Source organism: Ambystoma mexicanum, chromosome 11, assembly GCF_040938575.1.
Source record: "Ambystoma mexicanum isolate Mex_15411 chromosome 11, UKY_AmexF1_1, whole genome shotgun sequence".
Taxonomy (NCBI): domain Eukaryota; kingdom Metazoa; phylum Chordata; class Amphibia; order Caudata; family Ambystomatidae; genus Ambystoma; species Ambystoma mexicanum.
This window is the reverse complement of record NC_090934.1, coordinates 733,977,490-733,999,468: the sequence shown is the minus strand read 5'-3', so window position 1 is coordinate 733,999,468 and position 21,979 is coordinate 733,977,490.

Below are 21,979 nucleotides of genomic sequence, written 5' to 3'. Positions count from 1 at the left end.
GCATGTACACGTAGGTAAAATGCAACAAGGAAAGCCTTGCCCAAAGGGGCATAGGGCTACATCAAGTAGGCAGGTACAAGTAGGTAAAATGCAACAATGGAAAGCCTTACCAATGGTGCAGGCGGCTACATCAAGTATGCAGGTAGGTGAAATGCAGCAATGGAAAGCCTCACCCAATGGTTCAGGGGGTTGAATAAATAATGCAGGTACAGGTAGGTAACGTGCAGCATTGCCATGCTGCAAACATTGGTGGTAACAGGTAGGTCAAATAAAAGAGCAACGCAGGGCTGCAAGTGACAGTCCAGTAGTCACAGGTAGGCCAACTTCAAAGAACAGTGCAGGGCTGCAAGTGACAATCTAGTAGTCACAGGTAGGTCAATACCAAGTACAGTGCAGGGCTGCGAATGTCAATCCAGTGGTTAGAAACCTCACTGCATGGTGCAAGGGGCTGGTATGCCAGAGAAATAGATGCAACATAATGATCAGGTGGGGGCACGTCGAGAAGGGCCTTACTAAGTGGTGCTGCAATTGATGACAGAGCTAGTTCACTCAGGATAGCAGATGCTCGTTGGTAAGACTGTAAAGGTAGGGGAGGGCGACGAGGGGGGGGGTCAGCACGGAAAAGAAAAACGAGTAGAAGGAGCAGGAGGAAGGGGAGGACAGGCTCAATGCCATACTGGGGAGCGCTAGTGAGAGAGGAGGAGGAGGTGCTGACACATCATCAGTCCCAAGAGGCTAGGAAGGGCGGAAATCATAGGGCAAACCTTAAGGGGGAGTCAACGGGTTATGATGGGAAGTGGATGTTCTCTTTTTCTTTTTATAGTTCCTCATTCTCCTTGTGAACATATTTTCCTCACTTCTTCCTGATGAAATAAATCTTTATGCTCGAACAGTCTTGCACATTGTTCTAATTTCTATAGCTGTTTACTCACATTTTGTACCACACTTTGGTGAAACGGCTCTATAAATAAAAATAAATAAGCAGATAAAACAAAATGCCCTCCTTTAATATACTACAGGGAGAGACATCCATGTCATATTTTTTACTTTCTTCATCACGGGAGACCTTGAGGGGTCGTTCAGGCCTCCTATCTACATTCGTTCGGGGCTTGTGCCAAATCCTTGCTAGTTTTCTTTCCTTCCATTACTCATGGGAGACAATTCTTATACTGATAACTTTCCTGGTTTCCCCTCCACCCGCACCATCAATAGTTTAACCCGAACACCAACCCAATAAGATGTTCACACATGGAAGATTGTAGTTCACTCTGAGCTAGAGCATCTTTTAGGTCATTTCCCAACCCCCAGAAGAATACTGACAATCTCTTTGCTTTGGGCTGTGCAGTTTCTTTCATTATCCTCTTGAAATGTGAAGTGTATGTAAGGATGTTGCAATTGCCTTGTTTAGTGACAATCCAATCGTTATCAGGGACAAATGTGATAGCATGATGGTCAACACGCATTTAAACTCTGGAAGACAGCTGTTTTATTTGCTTGGTAGGTAACTTTCATTATTGGAATGGACAAGGTCAATGCATCGCAGGTGCGATAAAAGAGAGTGAACATGGCCGTACTTGCTGTGTCAGTGCATGACTGAGCGTGGCTCAAGAAATATATTTGCACTTGTGCTAAGAAACCACTCAGCTTGCATGGATCTCCCTATTATTTGGTGTGGCTAATGAAACACCATCAGGATGTTGAATACTGCCCCTATTGGCACATTTGCATCGAAAGGGAAAGAATCCTTGACTGAAGCGATGACAGAGAATGGATATGAAATATGAGAATTTGGCCACAATGCCACTTGTGCATGTATGCTGTTACTCCTTCCACCTAACTTTGCATTATAGGCATCAATCTTTTGTCTGTGACAGCCTGAGAAAGTATCCATGCTGCCGAGGTGGAACATATACTCTGGGCACATGATCCTGGAACATGATGAGAAACCACTGAACTTCCAAACACTCATGATCCCTGAGGACAAGTCAACTTCTTCACACATTAATTGAACAGAATGAGGCAACAGATCCACAGGGAAAGAAATTAAATGGGGGTCAGGAGTGAATAGAACCTGAATAATACCGGGAAAAAGGAACAATATCATTATTACTCTTCTGAAGGCCCTACAGATGGTCAGAATCCTTCAAACAGATCCAGCCCCTACCTGAAACAATATAACATATATATATATATATATATATATATATATATATATATATATATCTCTTTTTCTCTTCACACTGATGCAATCAGGTAAAATTGAGCAGCACTCTTCAATCCTCCAAAACAGTTGGTCCGGACATCCAGTTCGTGTTAAAAGATAATCTTTATTAGTGCCTTACAGGACGGCACAAACATATTAAAAAAGCCATTAAATTAAGGCTCCCCAAAGTGCAAAAATGTGCGCGTTGGGAACGTTAACGCGTTTCGCGGCTTTTCCTGCCGCTTGATCACAACAATTCGTTCCCTTGGACCCATAGAGTTTAAAACAGCCATGCAGAGCGGAATGGCGCTCGTTGCCACTGAAATAGAAAGAGGACTCGAATGAGGGAATGCACCCATTCGGAGTAAATCTAAAGCGGACATGTTTACCATAGCAAATCTCTATTAACAGAAACACTTATGGGTTAAGGTCTGTGTTCTGGCCCCCATAGGTAGTGCATATATGGATGTAAACTACAATCCAATACATCATATATATGCCCCTTTCACTCTGTGCAAAGATGCGTTTCTCTGATTTTCATTTACTAAAGCATGGCAAATTAGCTCACTGTTATACCCTTTTATAAGGGACGCTTGGCTAGGGCAATGCCAGACCTAGTGCTATGACAGGGACACACATTTTTCACAATAGTTACACTGGATTGTCAAATAAATAAGAAGATCAGACTTTACACAACATATGAAAGATTTACTAGGCCACACTAAAAATAGACCAGCACACAGACTTCCATTATCATGTAGCTTAATGCTCTTTTGAAAACTCCTGCACACAATGACACATTTACATGCACCATACACGAGACAAAATTAGGAAAAATATCAGCACGAAAAAGAAACATTATCAATGCATCAACCTGGATGTGCCTTTTGTTAAAAAAAAACAATAATCTGCGATTTCACATTTTACATTGGAGGAAAGAAATATCTGAACATACAGTTCAGTCATGCAAACATCCTTTAATTTCCTTTATACGCCCCCACCAACAGCAGAGATTTCTCTTTTCTCCTAGCAAGACTATTTATACCTCATCAGTTGGCAGAAGACGTGCATTTGTTTTATCTGCAACGCTGCAACTAAGTTGACAGCCTTTAGTGCTTCTGCAGAATACGCCTTTCTCATAAATCTATCTTTTCACATAGATGAACACAACTGCTCTTCGGTATCTAAGAAAAAATGTGTTCTTCTGTTGTATTTTTTTCATCCTGATTTGGCACTTCCCAAATCAGATCAGCGGTTGTATTAATTCATTGTTTCATTAATTCTTCTTGTTTTAAACCCATACTCACCACAAGCCCAGTGAGGTGAAGTTCAGCCTGCATGAGAGATGTCTTCTATGAAACAGGCAGTCTCTCTCCCACTGACAGCTGCCTACCAGAGCTCAGTAAGGATATGGCCCATCTCCCCCCTTTCCCACTGCCCAGCTCAGCTCAGTTCCCAGCACAACTCGATCAGCTCTCTTCTCTTTTTATTTTTTTCCCTCTCCCCTCCGCTCATCCTCGCTTCTCTCATGGCCAAACCCCAACACTGCTCCTTCTTTGGCTTATAAGTCTTGTTTTCTTCACCCCCTCCCCTTTGCTTATATCTTCATAAACATCCATATTGTTTCTCCAGCCATTTTTAAGCATTCTGCTGTGAGGTCATCAATCAATCAATCACCTCCCCTTTTAGCCAACACCCCAGTAATTTTCCAAACCCCTTTCTGTTTCTCCACAATGACCTCTATACAGCATCCTTCTCCAGCACAGATGGAAGTTCTACATCTTGATATCCTCTCAGCATTCCTGTGTAAGATAAGAAGCTGTTTTTACAAAGCACATTCTGCTGTCTCATTGCGATCTGAAGCACACTACAATTTAGCTTTCAATTCTTGTATTTATTTTCTAGGCCAACATTGCAGTGCGACTGCCCCTGAATCCCCAGCTTGCAATTAGTCTATGGCCTAAGCAACCCCATTCTAATTACTAATAATCACTAGTATTAGTCTTGTGAAGATTAGTCATTAGTAGGATTAGTAATTATTTGTGTTAATGTTTAGCATCCTACACTGTGCTAAGCCAAATCCCAAATCACCCCTTCTTTAGTTCACCCTCAGTGCTTCACATCAGCACTAAGTCACACACCTGACACATACTGCAACATTAGCATCATTTCTGCTTGGTGCACATTGCCCCTATTGAAGTCAGTGGCCCTGCTAAAATGAGTGCATGGTTGAAATTCATGTACTCATTATCCTTACATCATCTCCCTTGTTTCTGTAGGCACCTGACTAAACAAGGGCCTCTACAGAAACATGAGCATGTGAAACAAATGATAATTTCCAAAGGATTTCACTTTTTCTGCAGATCTGAACCAACATGGGACTTAAAATACATGTGCTCCACTTAACTGAATTTTCCCTCTTTCAAGAGCCAACAATGTGAACATCATTATGTGTAATCTGACCATAAGCACTATTAGCCACCCCAAGATGGATACTATGGATACAGCTATGATCACTAAACCCTTTTCTGTCCAGGTTCCCCATCCTTGTGTAAGCATCGCCCTCTGTCAGACCCATCTCACTCATAGTGATGTTATTTTTTTGTATATACATTTTAATCGTGTGCACATGTTTATGCCTCAACAAATACTCGATATCGGGATCTATGGGAAACTAATATTTCTGGAAAAATTTAATATTTTCTATTTTACCTTCCCACAGGTCCCAATCCACACGAAATAATGTTAACCCCCAGACTGTCTCAACTGTATCTTTAGGAATAAACATATAAAACCCATTGTACTGTAATGGCTTGACAAGAAATGAACCATGAGTCCATTGGGTGATCATAAAATTGAATGCGCAAGTACTGAGCAGCCACCTGTGCTTAATTAACTTGACATACGCCAACTCATCATGTTTTGGGTTATTTATAGACACTTCACACCCTTCACCGACACCATGATCCACCCTCAACCCACAAATTGCACTTGTTGCATCATGTACAAACATCTTCCCGGGACATATGTAGTTCTGCTTCTTGAATGTCACACAGGTATCCAATTTTGGGCCAAGATACAAGTCGAGCTCCCAAGTTTGAAAAGCCACCATTTAAGGACTCACACTTTTGATGTATTTGTCCCTCTGCCAGAAACCCACATTGTGCGCTAATTTAGTCTGATAAATCAATTCTGGGGTGATATATGGAATACTCAACATTCTTCCTACATCTATATACCAGGGAATTGCACTCCCCATTTCAAATGCTATTTTTTCTTGGATTGTTTCCACCTCTCTCGGCGTGAACCACTCCATCATTTGACGGATGATATCATATGACACAAAATACAAAGGAATGTGATTCCATTTTGAACTTCCTGTAGGAACTGCGTCCACAAACTTTCTACTAGATTTACCACATTCAAAATATCTTCTAGCAGTTTGTCGTGTTTAACAACAACATTGATGCTATGCACCAGTAATGTTCATTGTTCATTTAGAGACAGGATAGTTTGATTTCTGCATTCACCCACCTCTTTCTGCTTGAACTTAAGTTCATCCAGCCTCTGCTGAATCATTTTCAAATCCTGCCCTAGTTCTCTGGCTTTACCACCCAAAATATTTACTGACACAGCATTAGCCGTAGAGACAGTTGTCCCCAAAATAACACCAATAATAGTCATGGGAATTGCTGCAGCCAGAAAACCAGCCAATCTATTTTTTTAGAATGGGACGAGTTCATGAAAGTTTCCTCTAATTGCAACACAATCTCTCTTTGAGCTCCTTTCTTATGCAGGTGCACCAATTCTTTCACTTGGGCAGATTTAGCCTCAGGTGCATTAGGACATTTTTGCATGACAAGCTCTGGATTCATGCTGGTGTAGATATTTTGATATAGTCGTCTTCTATTCCCTAAAATGCAACCTGGGGCTTCTTCAACCACAACCCAAGATGCAGCCCCGGTTCTTCCAGCACTTAACATTTACCTGGTTCATCACATATTGAGGTTAAGAATAACACCAGAGTCAAAACATTTTTGAATAAAAATGTCTTCCCCCACGCTGAATTGAATAATGTGTTGTCATCTATATTCCTCTTTTCTTCCATGAGTCTACTTCCTTTTGCTTTTTCTACCTTTCAGTTCAGGGGACTCCACCTTTCGACACCTAGCTCCAAGGGCACTGGTGAGGAAAACGAGTTAACAATATAAACCAGAAGAGAAACAGACAGGTTAAGTATCAAGCAACATTTCTTTTTTTAAATCCCACTTTGCAATACCTGGAAAGCCATGTTAATATCCTGTACATTTCTAATGACAATCTTTTATTTTTTTATTTTTTTTTAACCTGGAAAGAAATAATAGTGTCATATATATTTCTAAGAACAATAAATCTGTATGTTTCATATGTTAGCTTTTTTTAAATAATTTATTTTTAATATATACAACTTTTATTCCACCTTTAGGCACCCCACGCCCTACTCACATAGTTACCTACTCTGAGGAATTATTTTCATTCCCTAGTGCGAGGTACTTACCTCACTGCCATTCCCTGATCTATTGACCTTGATATTTATGGAACCATTACCCCTCTGATTGCCTACTGATTTCTCCAGTCTTTTCCAGCCTTTTGACCTCATGCTTCGGGTGGAACAGCTTTATTTGATTGACGGGGACAAATTGTTCCACAGCCAGATCTCCTTCCTTCAACATAATCCTTTAGACAGCGGTCAACACCTTGGCCACAATTTTGTATGGGCTGTACCAGGATGCCAGAAATTGTCTTTTGCAAAATTAAACTTAAACACCTGGTCCCCTACTTCATACTCCCTCACAGATGTCTTCCTATCATAGTATGATTTGGCACCCGCAGCTGTGCAAACGCAAATGCGTGCTGCAAATGCTTTCTCAAACCTTCCACATATTCATGAATTGTGGATGCATTTACGAAGACGTGTTCATTGGTTCTGTACACCAAATGTTGAGGCAAAACCCTTTTCCTTCCTGTCATAATTCCATGTGGATTGAGGCTTGTGGAACTTGCAGGCGTTGACCTAATGGCCATTAGGACCAAAGGGAATATCAAATCCCAACTGGAAACTGCTTCAGCCACAAATGTCATTAGAACATCAATGATTGATCTATTGGAATGTTCCACACCACCAGAAGAAGATGGCTTATAAGAGATATGTAGCTTCCTTTTCAATCCCAGAATCTGCCACATCCTGGTCATCAATGCACTATTAAAATGGCTTCCACAGTGTGATTCTATTTTTTGAGGCAAACCAAACCTAGAGAAGACATGATTCACTAACAAGGTGGCCGCTGTTTGTACACTGCAGTCAGGTGCTGGTATGCACTCTAACCATTTCAACATCATCCAGGCATGGATGGCCTCTCACAGTCTATGCCTGAATGATGACAAAACTGAGCTCATCATTGTTGGCTCTACCCCTAATTTGAACAAACTTGATCACAAATACTCCAGCTTCAGCATAGATGGAAACCCCATTAGCGTAGCCAAAGAAGTTAAAACGCTAGGGTTCTATCTCAACACAACCCTATCCTTCCGCAAACAGGTTAGCTCCATGGCCTCCACTACAGCTTATACCTGTAAATTAATAAGAGCAGCTAAACTCTTCCTTTCAACCCAGAGCTGCACCACTCTAGCCAGAGCCCTTATCTTGTCAAAACTGGACTATTGTAATGCCCTATACGTAGGTGCTAATAAGTGTTACAAACAAAATCCAGATCTTCCAAAATAATGCTCTCAGAGCAGCTCTGAGCATCCCCAAAAAGGAACACATATCCAACTTCAGGAGAGGACACAACTGGCTCACCAACACCGACAAAATCCTGTTTAAGGTTGCTTCTCTAACACACAAATGCCTCAATAACCCAGACGCGCACTACCTTGTTAATAGAGTTAAGAGATACTCACCCAACCGGTCTACCAGAACTGCCAACGCCAATCTACTCACCATCCCTAGATTCAAACGTTCCAACATCAGCGGCAACTTCTTCCAGGTGAAAGCAGCTCAACATTGGAACTCCCTCCCACATAGCCAAGGACATCCCAAACCTACTCCCACTTCAGGCACAACTACATCCAGTGGATAAAAGAAAATGACCACTAACCTGACTAGACTGGCTCTCTTTATGTACATCTGCTAATTGCTCTTCAACGGCCCTGCTTATGTACATCTGTACATTTTTCTTCAATTGTCTTCATTTGTACCTGTATCTGTTCTTACCCATGTATACACTTGTACATTTTTTTGTGGTTGTAAACTTTTTGTACAGCACTCTAACCAAGCTGGGAATAACCTTGATGCCCCTGTGCCCTGATACCTTTGGGTCCGGTGAGCAATACAAATAAATAAAACAAACAAAACAAAATATTAAACAGTTAACTGTCAACAGGTATCTGTTTCCCTTTGCTGATCTTTGGACTGGGGCAATAAAATCTATATTCAAATCTGACCAGGGTAGTGTCAGACCTCTTTCATTAATGGTGCCCTACGTGTTGGAGAGGCAGGTTGAAGGAAATTGTGCACACACCAAACACCCCTGAGTATACAACTCTACATCTTGGGACATATGCAGCCAATAGGCATATTCTATTACATTTTCAATGTTTTTTGTAAACCTCTGTGCACTGCTGTTCTAGCATATTGTCCTTGATGTAGCATCAAATCCCTAAATGAAAAGGGAACCACTCTTTGGATTTGACCTGACACAGATTCTTAAATTAAAAGTCCATCTTTCAATTGAAATCTCTTTTGCTCTTTAACACACCCTCAATTCTTCTTTGCCTTTGCAGTCCTTCTCTGTTCAAGGATGTTGCTCTGCATCTGACAAATGATTGTAGAACAGATATAAGATGGGGTCTTCTTTTTGTGTCTTGATCAAATCCTGGTCAGGCATATCAAAACTCAATTACACCACACGCTGATCAACTGTTCCCTGGGATTTGGAACGTGTTACCACATCCATCTGGATTTCAGCAAGCAGATGCTCAATAGGAAATAACTCCCCCATCATTTCCCCCAATTTTAGTGAACTGATCTGCTTTGTCATTCCCCTCTTTGTCTTCTGCTGGTATTTTCAAATGAGCTTGAATCTTTCACCAGTGAATGATCGATTTCTCTCCATTTATTCTCCACTGCCATGGATATGGCCTTGTAAATCGCATCCAATTCCCCAACTTGACTACTTTTGGAACCTAACCACATGCTTACCCTTGGGATCCATTGCATTTGACCCACACATTCCCTATTCCTAACACACATTATTTTTCAGAATCAGCCCCCACGTGGTATGCACATCCATCCACATAGATGGTTGGGAGATTTCTGCACACTTCTTTGTCGAAGGCCCTGTCTGACTATTGTTCGACTTCAGCCAAATTTGTTTCTAATTCTGCATCATCTGTGGCAGACACAGATGCACAGTCATGTAAGTCTGCCAGTCCTTAAGTAACTGAGCTCTTTTTATTTTGTCCATATCTCACTTCCATTAGGAATCCCTGCAAAGCTAATGTCCATGATGTGATTCTTGACTGCACTAAGTTCCCTAACCTGATCCTTTAACTGTGCAAAAATTGCAGGGGCTGATAATTAGTTTCAACAATTACCCATTCCACCTGAACAATGGGGCAGAAATGCTGTAATGCCCACATAGTGGTCAACAGTGCCTTTTGACATTCACAAAAATGTTTTGCCACCCGTGATAATGCTTTGCTGGTATATGCAATGGTTTTGTTATTTGAATCATGTTTTCGATATAAGTCTCCTGACATACACTGATCTGTGAACCCTATTTCTATCAATAAATAATGGTTCTTCTTTGGATAAGCTAAACATGGGGCTTTTACCAGACATTTTTGTTTACTTTGCCTACTGCCTCACATTGTTCCTTCCCGCATTTCCAGGGCACCCCTTGCTTCAGTAATTTAGTCAATGGTGTGTGATTCCTGTATAATCTTCAATACATTCCCTCTGGTAACTTGTCATCCCTAACAAACTCTTCAAACCCTTCAGATTTGTGGGAACTTTTAATTTTTGAATAGCTTCAACCTTTTTCTTTTGTGGGTTTAATCCTTGCTCTGTCACTTCATGTCCCAGGAAATGTACCCTTCTTCTACTCCACTGCGCTTTCTGCAATGACACTTTTGCCCCGGCCTTTTGTAACTGACTGAGCACATGTCTAATTTCCTTGAAGTGGCCTTTGATGTCTTCTTTTTTTATCAGGACATCATCCACATACATCACAGTTCCTCTTTGAATTCCATTTATATTTTCCTCAGCTGACCTTTCTCCTCTTCATTGGTGCAAGGATCTGCAGCTTGAATGTGCTCCTCTACCATCTCTGAGGAATATCAGTGCTTTCTTCTTTTTTTTTAACTTTATTTAAATTTTCAAACCAATAGCAACATCAAAACATGTTGGTGAGAGTCAAAAAATAAAAATGGACATACCATTTCCATTACCAAATAACAACAGTCAGTTAACAATAAACCTTTAACAAAAAGCCCCCCCTCACACTTGTATTATAACCATGACAACACAAACTACACTTACAAACAGATACAACCAAGAAACACAACACAACACATTAACCCCCACCGCCCAATACCCATATTTCACCAGAAATGCCATACCTTACTCAAACAAATCATTAAAAGAATCCCATTATCACAGTATTCAGCCTCTCGATGAAGCCTAATCACCCGAGACCTCTCATACTTTGAAAGCATGCGCATGTCCACCATCCAACTATCAGTAAGTGGTTTCTTACATGATTTCCACACTCTCATAATATGCTTTATTGCCATTAACAATGCCCTATCAATCCATTCAGACACACCACACATTTCTAGACCTGTGCTTTCATTGGAGAGAAAAACTGCAGACATGAATGTTCGAGGAAACAACCTACCAATCACTAGATCTACTCGATCAATTACCTCCTTCCAAAAAGTCAGAACCCTATCACATTACGAAAGGATATGCAAATAAGTCCCTTTTGAATGGGAGCACCCCCAACACAAATCTGACTCAATCAAACCCTGCTCAGCCATCTTCACTGGTTTCCAATAAATACACCCCAAAATTCTCTGGTGAATGTACCTCGGGTTAAAATCCATTTTTGCTCTCACCGTCACACTCCACACATTATCCCATTCAGCTTTCTTCTAACTGTGGGGCAGTATCCCTTTTGAGAGACATCACCCTCAAGGTGGTCGGTCAAAAAACCGAAAACAAAATATCGAATCACAAAAATATCGAAACCAAAATCTCGAAAAAAAAATCTCTAATTATTTATTTATTTATTTATATGTATTTGTGGGTTCAGGTAAGTATAAAAAAAGGGTAAAATAAAAAAAAAAAAAGAAAAAAGGGGGGTTGGGGGGGGAACCCCCCCATTTCGAAATAAAAACGTATTAAAAAAAATTCGAGATTTTTGTTTTCGAGATTTTGGACTCGAGATTTTTTTTTTCGAGATTTTGTAATTCGGTTTTTTCACTATAAACCCACCCTCAAGTATCTTGGCATTTCAGCTTCCATTTCAATTTGCTGTTTTCCCTCCTCGTGTCGTGGCTGTCGTCCTCATGACAACAAATAACATCCGTTGGTTCATGAGGGAATACTGACTGAATTTTTTAAAAAAAGGACCATTCACAACTTCCTGCAAAGGTGTATATTCACATTCTAGCCCCTGTTGTCTCATGGATACATTGAGACATAAAAATGCATCAGGCCCCTTCATCTGTTGTCCCTTCCTGTACTGTAATGCTATTGCAAACTGCTTTGTGAAAACAGGACTTTCCTCACTCGAAGCTCAATTGAATATTGCTTTATTTGTGCACAATGATAAGCCTGCCTTTTATTCTCAAATACAGGTGCTGCTGCACCCACTCTAGACCAACCGTATGATTAAAAAAACCTAAAACCATATACATTCTGTTTATGACGTCATTTCCCAAAAAGAATTTGGCTTTGGTTCTACTTACAATCCATACATTGTGATGTATGTTTTTGGGCCTTATTGTGATTTTTAACATGCATCCTCCCAGAATTCTTTGTCCCAAATCTGGGCAGTCCAAACCAAAAATGCGTTGACTTTTTATTTTAAAATGTGGTATCTCTTCTCTATCAAGCATTTTCTTTAACACATTCTCATTAATATAAATCCTTTCTTGCTCTAGGGCTAAACTGCTTCAATTATTTCTGAACGCCCATCCACATGCACAGGAATGCATACCTGACCTTCTTTCGTGTGTATTTCTACTACTGTCGAAATATATTTTTCCTGCTCAGGCTCTGAGCCCTCACCATGTTCACAGTCCTCATCACTTACATAAAAACGCAATGTGTTTTCATCTATCAGTGTTTGCCAGTTTTTCTTGGGATCCAAATGGATTCTAAATTACTGCTCTTCTTTTTCTCCTTGTAGTTCAACCTGGCACATGAGAATAACAGTGGTACTAGGTATATAGCCATTCTAAAGGTACAATTCACACCATTGCTCTCTCTGATCTAGCAATGGTGTGGCATTCATTTGCATTGCTACTCTGGCTCATCACTTTTTTAAGTTCATAGGGCTTTTTGGCCAAAGACCACAACACCCCATTTACCCCATCAATGAGGGGTGACAATCTCTTAAGGGAAAGTGTTCCTAGAAGCAATGGGGGTCTCTTCAATGAGTTTGATCACCTCCTCTTGTCTCAGTCTATGCTTCCCTACCTTGATGTCAACTTCAGTGGTACCTTCCACTGGTATTTCTTCCCCGTTGAAATTATGCACAGGGCCTTCAATCTGTTTTAAATTCGGAATGTCTTGTGGTGGATCTCCCTTCATTTATGCTGCCCAATAGTTTCCCTGACATCACGGTTGCCTGCGTGCCTATGCCGACCATTGCAAAACATTGCATTTCTCTTCAGTGGTAACAGGGGCATAGTACCTGTCTTCACATTCTTCAAGGATACGAAGGAAGTATGAATTGTTTCTAATGTAAGGACCTATTTTCTTTAGGCCTGTCTGGCTTCTTGCTAAGCAAAGGGGCATATGAAATGACATGTTACCCCCTTTTGCTAATCTCTTTTTCAATCTCTCTGTTAACTTTTCTGTCCTGAGGATTCATTTGGAGTTTTGCCACTGATTGCCCCCCTTCTATATCAAGTCCACCTGTGTTCTCACCCCATTCATCTTCTGCTTTTTATCCAACATGTTGATCTCCTTCACTTACCTCCACTCTAGAGTACAATTGTTTTGTGTCTTCATTAGCATCGTGTGGCAAAACATCAGCATCTTGTGTTTGATGCTTACCTCTTTCTTGTTCTGTACTTGTCAACTCTGCCTCATGGAACATCTGTGGCTTGAAATACCCCTCAGGGAACTCATTCATACCTGTCCTTTGTAACATTTTAATTTCTGTGGCGATATAATCACTGTTAGAATTGTCAGGCAATGAGAACCTTTAATTTGTTTTTCTATTTTCACCTACTATTTCATTCATTTCATGTTGCATGTTCTTATTACATGGGGCCTCATTACAACCCTGGCGTTAAGGGATTAACGGCGCCGTAAAAGGCTGCTGTGCCAGATTTCCACTTTAACGCCTGCTTTTTGCAGGTGTTAAAGTCCAAGGCGCTAAGCGACCTTGGTGCTAATTACGGCACCGTAATTTACGGTGCCGTAATTAGCGCCTTCCCCATTCCCATTGAGCCCTATGGGCCAAAAATGGGAATGGGGAAGGGGCCATGGTGAATGGGGATTTACCGCCCCGCCAACCTTGGAATGGGGTGGTAAATCCGCCATCCACCATGGCGGAATCCGGCATGGACCATGGTGCTAGTAGCACCATGGTCCAACGCCAGGGTTGTAACGAGGCCCATAGTTATTTGACCCTTTGATCTTTGGGTTCTTCCGGTGTATTTTTCTTTTTTTCTCTCTCATCTTCACATACGTGAATGGCTTAGTTCACCTCTAAATTAAACCACACTCCCTTCTTGTGTGTGTTCTTCCTATGCCATCATGATTTGCTTGTTTTCTTAATTTTAAATCGCTAGGCAACTTGGTTTGTTCATTTGATTGTGGATCATGGTCTTTTGTGTTTTCATTGTGGGAAGCCTGGCTAATTAGTCATATGTTGCTGTTCTGTGCAACGTCATGCATTCTCAGTCTCACTCAGCTGCTGTTTCTCCACTACACACAGTTTTCCTATCTGCTCAGCCAACATTTTCACTTGTGCCTCTAAGCACTGGAATCCGTCCATATCCCTAAACTCATTCCTCTTTGCTCTAGGCCGGTACTGGTCGAATTTAAATTTATCAGGCCTGTTTTGGCACCTTTCAGGAAACTGATTTCTGTTTGTGCTTCCCCTGAATTCCTGGGACCTAGGGGGTGGGGAGCATGGGGTGACTGTACTCTGTCCATGGTCTACCTATGGAGAGGACTGAACATAATGGTGAGGGCCATAGGTTACATTCTGTCTCTCATTTGACTGATGCTGTTCCATTTGTTGATTTCCATTTTCAATAATCTATCTACATACCTTGGCCTTCCTTGATTGCCACATACCATTGTGGCAGGGTCAGACCTGTTCTGGGCCCCTAATGCCTGGTATGGTCCATTATACATCTGATTCTGGGTGTTATTAGGCCCTAGCATATCATAGCGAAATCCCACCTTTGGTAAAATACCGAGTTACCTAAGGCTAATGTACAAGCTTCTGTCTCAGGGATTTTGTGGATTGAAACACAGTGGCCTGGGATGGTGCTACCTTCCTTTGCATGGCCACGCCCATCTGGTTATGTGTTGTGTCATTCTTTATTGAGCAGTCTCCAGGGGGATTTTCCCAGATTTTCTAACACTGCAGCAGCTGATGATTCCTTTGTTTTTTGTGATTTTCACTCCTTATTTCTACCCTCATGTGAGATTACCTCATAGAAATGTGTAGCCTGCTCGAAAACCCATTTCAGACTCCGGTCTCTAGTGAATTCATATGCAAGCTTGGAGACTACTTCTTTTTGCAGGCCATAGAAAAAAGTGGTCTTGAATTCTACTTCTACTGAGTCTCTGTCATATCTTGGATCAAAATGTGAAAAGCTCTTTTAGGTTTTGCAATAAATAGCATGGCCATTCTGTTACTTCCTTCTATGGGCGCTGGTCTTGGTGGCGCCGTGGCAGGCTTCAGTACACTGTTGCTAGTATCCTTCCCAACATGGATGCCTGTAAGCACCACATGATCGGCGATCGACGAGCTGTTGCGGTCTGTACCGAAGCTCCACCTCCACAGTATCACATGACAGTTGACAGCTAAGCCCCAGCGCGTTGCTATTCCTATGCATAACACTCTGTAAGTACGCCAACTAGGGTATTCATTTTTTCTTGCTCCTTGTTTGTGTCAAACTCATAACTCTCCTATCCTTTCAGAACTTCATCCTCTGCAGTCACGTCCGCCCACCACATACGTCCTCCGACATTGTTTACCCAGTAGGCATTCCATCTCAGCTGTGCTCAGAAGTAGGTTCCAGGCAAACTGTTCTATCATTAGTGTCTGCGTATCCTGAACACGGAAAGCCTACACGTACCATTACCAGAACCGGAGCCCTCACGGTTCAGCTTGAAATCAATGTATTCTCCCTTCTTGCAGCATCTTTGTTTTTCCGTGCCACTTCACACCGAGAACTACACTGCCGCGATATTTGCCTTTGCGAACAGCAGGACTCAAGCCCTTTGTCATCGCACCCCCTCCACTCAGGTCATTGGGGACTATTAAGGAATACCTCTTGCCGAGTAGGGTTTTACCTGGCTTACTCATTCTTTCTTTCCTTTTTTCATCCACACAGAAAGCTCTGGGTGCTGCAGAAACCTATCAGATTATAACCTCTCTGAACATACATGACAGGTATATCCGCTCTCATAGCATCTTTCCACACTCTTGTATTGATTACTCATGCCTTTCCTTATCTCATATAGACGGTGTGTTGTTACCTTCTCCTGAGACTATCCATTCTTGAAGACAGCATTCCAGTGCAGTCTTCAGACAACCAAAGACCGACCTCAGACCAACTCTCCCAATTCCTGCACAGGGTTTTCTTCCCCGGAGGGTTTTTCTGGGGGTTTTACATCACTCCGTTCCTTGTCACTCAGGCAGAGGGCTGCAAGGTTCTCATGGGGATTTTCCTGTCTTCAAAGAACTGCACCCTGATCCATGTTAGCGGCTCTCTGCATGTACATATGTTTTCATGACAGATAGCAACACCCAAGTAGCAGAAGACATGGATGAGCAGTTACCGCAGCTTATGGCTGCTATGCAGTCTCTTTCACATGAGGTACATGACCTCAGACAGGAAAATGCCTACCTTTGTCAAGAGGTAGCTCAAGTAACCCCTAAATTACCCCCATCTACTGGATTCATATCCAGCTTTCGTCAATCCATGTTTAGCAGGCAGAAAATCTCCATCTCCTCCCTGGAAAGACGACTAGACCTCCGACAAGGGACTCAGGATCTTATGTCATATGTGACTCAGTTCAAACAGTTGTCTGCAGAAACGGCATGTCCGGATGATGCCTTATTGAACCTGTTTCCGAGGGGGCTTACTGAGGAACTCAAAGACAGGGTATCTCGGGTACCCAGACCTGCCAATCTAGCAGATATGATCACGTTGACCACGCAAATCGATTACCATCTGCAGGAACGTCAACTCAAACACAGAAAGGGCCAAACATATTGGTCTAGGACTGAGGCTTTTCTTGTATCCTCTAAAGTTGTCCCTTCCGAAGAACCCATGCAATCTGGCACCGCTAGAGGCAACCTAAGCGCGGAAGAATGAGACTGTAGACGTACACAGGGACTGTGTATGTACTGCGGCTCTTCTACCCATCTGGTTAAGGAATGCCCTGTAGCCCCTCCACGACGTTGTGAAAGTAGGAGGTAGGGAAACTCCCAAGCCCAGTCTTAAGGGGAACCATGGCTCAGGTCCCAGAGGAGGATTCGCCAGACTCACCTATGAGAGCCCAGAACACCGGGGGCACCGAAACCCGTATGGTAATCATACCTTTGAAATGTATCCTTGAATACCGTGAAATCCAGACCATACCGGCCCTCGTGGACTGTGTGGCGGCTGGTAATTTCATCGACAACTAATGGGCAAAAAGCAAAGGCATCGGATGAGTTCACAAATCAGTGTCCATTCCCGTTCAAGGGGTGGATGGCAGTCCCTTAGTTTATGGTCCCATCCGAGAACAGACGTTACCCATCACAGGCAGAATCTCCTCTCATGAGGAAATGATAACCTTTGATCTTATTATGGCTGCCCATTTTCCTGTCATTTTAGGCTTTGCCTGGCTCTGTCTGCATAACACATACATCAACTGGTCTGCAGGCTCTCTTTTTCTGGGTTCAGAACAGTGTGTTTCCCATTGCTTGTCTCATGATTCAGTAGGAGTTCACACAGCCCCTTCAGGTCCTCCTGCAGGATTAGATATCATACTAAGGGCCTCATCACGAGTTGGCGGGTAACGCCGGCGCTATTAGCACTGGCGCTAATAGCCCTACCGCCAAACCCCCCGGCGCTATCAGCGCCGGATCACGGGTTTGGCGGAAGGGTTATTGCCCATTCCCCATTTGGCGAATTCAGGAATTCCTCATTCCCCATTGGGCCCAATGGGGAAAATTCGCGCTAATACCGCCGGCGGATTTCCCATTGGCGGTAATCGCACCAAAGATCGGCAATTTTGCCGCGGATTTCCCCCCCCCCCAGCTCAGAGCTCGGGGGAAATCCACAAAAGCCATTATCTGGCGGACCCTTAAATGCAGCAGTAATAGCGCTACCGCCGCATTTAAGGGTTACCGCCAGACTCGTGATGAGGCCCTAAGTCACTTAAGCAGCATCCCAGATGGTTACAGACAATGGGCCTCATCACGACTTGGGCGGTAACGCGGGCGGTAACGGGGGCGCTATTAGCGCCGGCGCTATCTGCCCTACCGCCGAACTCCCCGGCGCGAGTTTGGCGGTAATGTTAATCCCCATTCCCCATTGAGCCCATTCGGGAATGCCCCATTCCCCATTGGGCTCAATGGGGAAATTTCATGCTAATACGCCGGCGGATTTCCCCGCCGGCAGTATGAGCGCAAATTTTCGGCAGATTTCCCCCCAGCTCAGAGCTGGGGCGAAATCCGCCGAAGTCCTTATTTGGCGGACCCTTAAATCCGGCGGTTATAGCACTACCGCCGGATTTAAGGGTTACCGCCAAAGTCGTGATGAGGCCCAATATGTTCACATGTTCTCACTACCACAGTTCTCGTCTCTTCCTCCACACCGAAGAGAGGACTGCCATATCGACTTGATTCTGGACCAACCGATTCCTTTTGGATGAACGTACATGCTCTCGCAAAAGGAAAAGACAGTACTCAAAGAATACCTCCAGACAAACCTACAAAACTGACTGATATCGGAGTCCACCTCACCCGCGGAAGCTTCTCTATTCTTTATACCCAAGAAAAATACTGATGAATTACGTCCGTTACCAGAAACAGAGCACTTACGGTTCAGCTTGAAATCAAGGTATTCTACTTTCTTGCAATGTCTTTGTTTTCCCCTGCCACTTCACACCGGAAACTACACTGACGCAATATTTGCCTTTGCGAACAGCAGGACTCAAGCCCTCAGTCATCGCACCCCCTCCACGCAGGTCATTGGGGTCTATTAAGGAATACCTCTTGCCGAGTAGGGTCTTACCTGGCTTACTCAGTCTTTCTTTCCTTTTTTCATCCACACAGAAAGCTCTGGGTGCTCCACATTATAACATCTCTGAACATACATGACAGGTATATCCGCTCTCATAGCATCTTTCCTACTCTTGAATTCATTACTCATGCCTTTCCTTACCTCATATAGACGGCGTGTTGTTACCTTCTCCTGAGACTATCCACTCTTGAAGACAGCATTCCGGTGAAGCCTTCAGACAACCAAAGACCGACCTCAGACCTACGCTCCCAATGCTTGCACAGGGTTTTCTACCCCAGAGGGTTTCCCTTAGGGTTTTATATCCCTCCGTTTCTCGTCACTCAGGTGGAGGGTTGTAAGGTTCTCAGGGGGGGTTTCCTATCTTCAAAGAACTGCACCCTGATCCAGGTTAGTGGCTCTCTGCATGTACATATGTTTTCATCTAACTGAGCTGTCATGCTGTATGCCGCCTTTTTGGCATCCTGAATGGAGCGATATGGCGAGAACTGTTTTCTAACCTCCCTCTCAAAGTCACCCCATGGTTAATTCCCCTGTTTATTCAAACCTCGTATGAAACTAGCATAGCTGGTGTCCAAAGTGAGATGCAAGAATCTGGCATACTGAGCCTTGGGGATGCCCAACGTCTGAAATATCTCACCAACAGCTTCCACGTGTTCTTCAATCATTACATATGAACATTTCTTAAAAGGCTTAATAAGACTCTCAATATTCTTCAAGATTTTGATCGCATTACACTGCAATTCATCTTGACCCCCCTTTCCCTGTTTTGAGTAAGCAGGCCCATTCTTGAACATTGGAGAGTAGCCACCTCTTGCTGAGTGAAAAGCAGCTGCCAGATTTCTCAGACTGTGGCAGCATTCAGCCTCAGTAACAGTAGTGCCCTGCGGCTCACAGAGATTCGAGAACAGCTCTGTAGTTCTGACAACCGAATGTTGCCATTTTATCTCTCTAAGCTGCGTGTGTAATACTTGCATTTCCTCATAAAATGTAGAATTCTCTTTTCTCAGTTTAATAATTAACTCATTCATATCTGTGACTTTCATTTTATAATCATGGATTACTTCCAACTTCATATCACCTTTAGACATCACCCAGGAAAATCTCATCTTCCAACAACTGTTTGGACTAAATTACGAGTCCGGCGGTAACTCTGCTGGTGCTACCGGCTGGTTGCCGCCAGACTCAGAATGAATTACCGGTGCCTGACTTCACAATAACACTGGGGGATTACAACCCCAGCGGTCCGGGACGACAGGCGTCGGCCATTTGTAAGTCCCCATTCCCATAGACACTATGGGAATGAGGACCACAGAAGCACTGGCACCATTTTTAATGGTTCCACACTAAAAAATAGACCAGCACATGTTCCTTATGCTCGTTTGAAAACTCCTGCACACATTGAGGCATTTACATGCACCATTTACGAGACATTAGGAGGTCATCCACCCAAAAAAGAAACATTATCAATGCATCAATCTGGATGTGCCTTTTGTAAATAAAAAAAACATTAACATGCAATTTCACATCTGAGGAAAAAAAAAACACTCTATAATTTGCCTGCCAGTTCAGCCTTATTTACCATGTACCATTCCTCCCCTGTATACTTTTAGTGGACTGATGATAGAGTTGGGAAATACCTTAACATACAGTTCAGTGATGCAAAAACCCTTTAATTCTCTTTGTACGCCTCAACCCACAGCAGCGATTTCTCTTTTCTCCTAGCGAGACTATTTATACCTCAGCACTTGGCAGAAGATGTGCGTTTGTTTTATCTGTAACCTTAAATTGACAGTGTTTTGTGATTCTGCAGAATATTCATTTCTCATGGATGAACAAAACTGCTCTTCGGTATTGAAGGACCAATGTGTTCTTCCATTGTATTTGTTTATTGCACCTTGAAACAGTTGTTTATAGGCGCATAATCAATAAGAAATCAATCAATCAATCAATCTGATTTGGTACTTCCCAAATCAGACCATGGGTTTTCCTAATTAATTGTTTCATTCATTCATCTTCTTTTAAACTCATGCTCACCAAATGCTCAGTGAGGTGGGGGGTTCAGCCTGCATGAGAGACGTCTTCTAGGCAGCAGGCAATCTCTCTCCCACTGTCAGCTACCTGCTGGAGCTCAGTGAGGATTTGGCCCATCTCCCTCTTTTCTATACAGCCCAGCTCAGCTCAGCTCCCAGTAGAACTCGATTGGCTCTCTTCCTTTTTGTTTTTTTCCCTCCCGCTTTCCGCTCACCCTCGTTTCTCTCATAGCTAACCCCCAACACTCCTCCTTCTTTGTTTTATACGTCTTTTTTCTTCACCTCACCCTTTGCATATATCTTCATAAATATCCATATTGTTTCACCACGCATTTTCGTGCATTCTGCTGTGAAGTCATCAATCAATTACCTCCCCTTTTAGCCAACACCCCAGTCATTTTCCAAAACCCTTTCTGTTTCTCCACAATTACTTTTATACAGCACTCTTCTCCAGCACGGATGAAAATGCTACATAGCATCCCGATGTTCTCTCTGTATTCCGAATTTTACGAAGTACATTCTGCTCTCTCAGAAGCACACTTCAGTTTAGCTTTCAATTCTTGTATTTATTTTCTAGGCCAACATTGCGGTGTGAATGACCCTGAACTCCAGCTTGCAAATGGGCTATGACCTAAGCAACCCCTTTCTAATTACTAATAATCACTAGTATTACTCTTGTTAAGATTAGTCATTAGTAAGATTAATAATTATTTGTGTTAATGGTTAGCATCCTACATAACAGAGTCCTAAGCTAAATCACAAATCATCCCTTCTTTAGTTCACCCTCAGTGACTGATATCAGCACTTAGTCACACACCTAACGCATGCTGCAACATTAGCATCATTTCTGCATGGTGCACATTACCCCTATTCAAGTCAGTGGTGCTGCTAAAATGAGTGCATGGTTGAAATTCTTGTAGTAATTATCCCTACAGTAAACCCCTCCCCGCAGTATGACTTGATGGAGCATTTCCTATCCCTTGTCTCA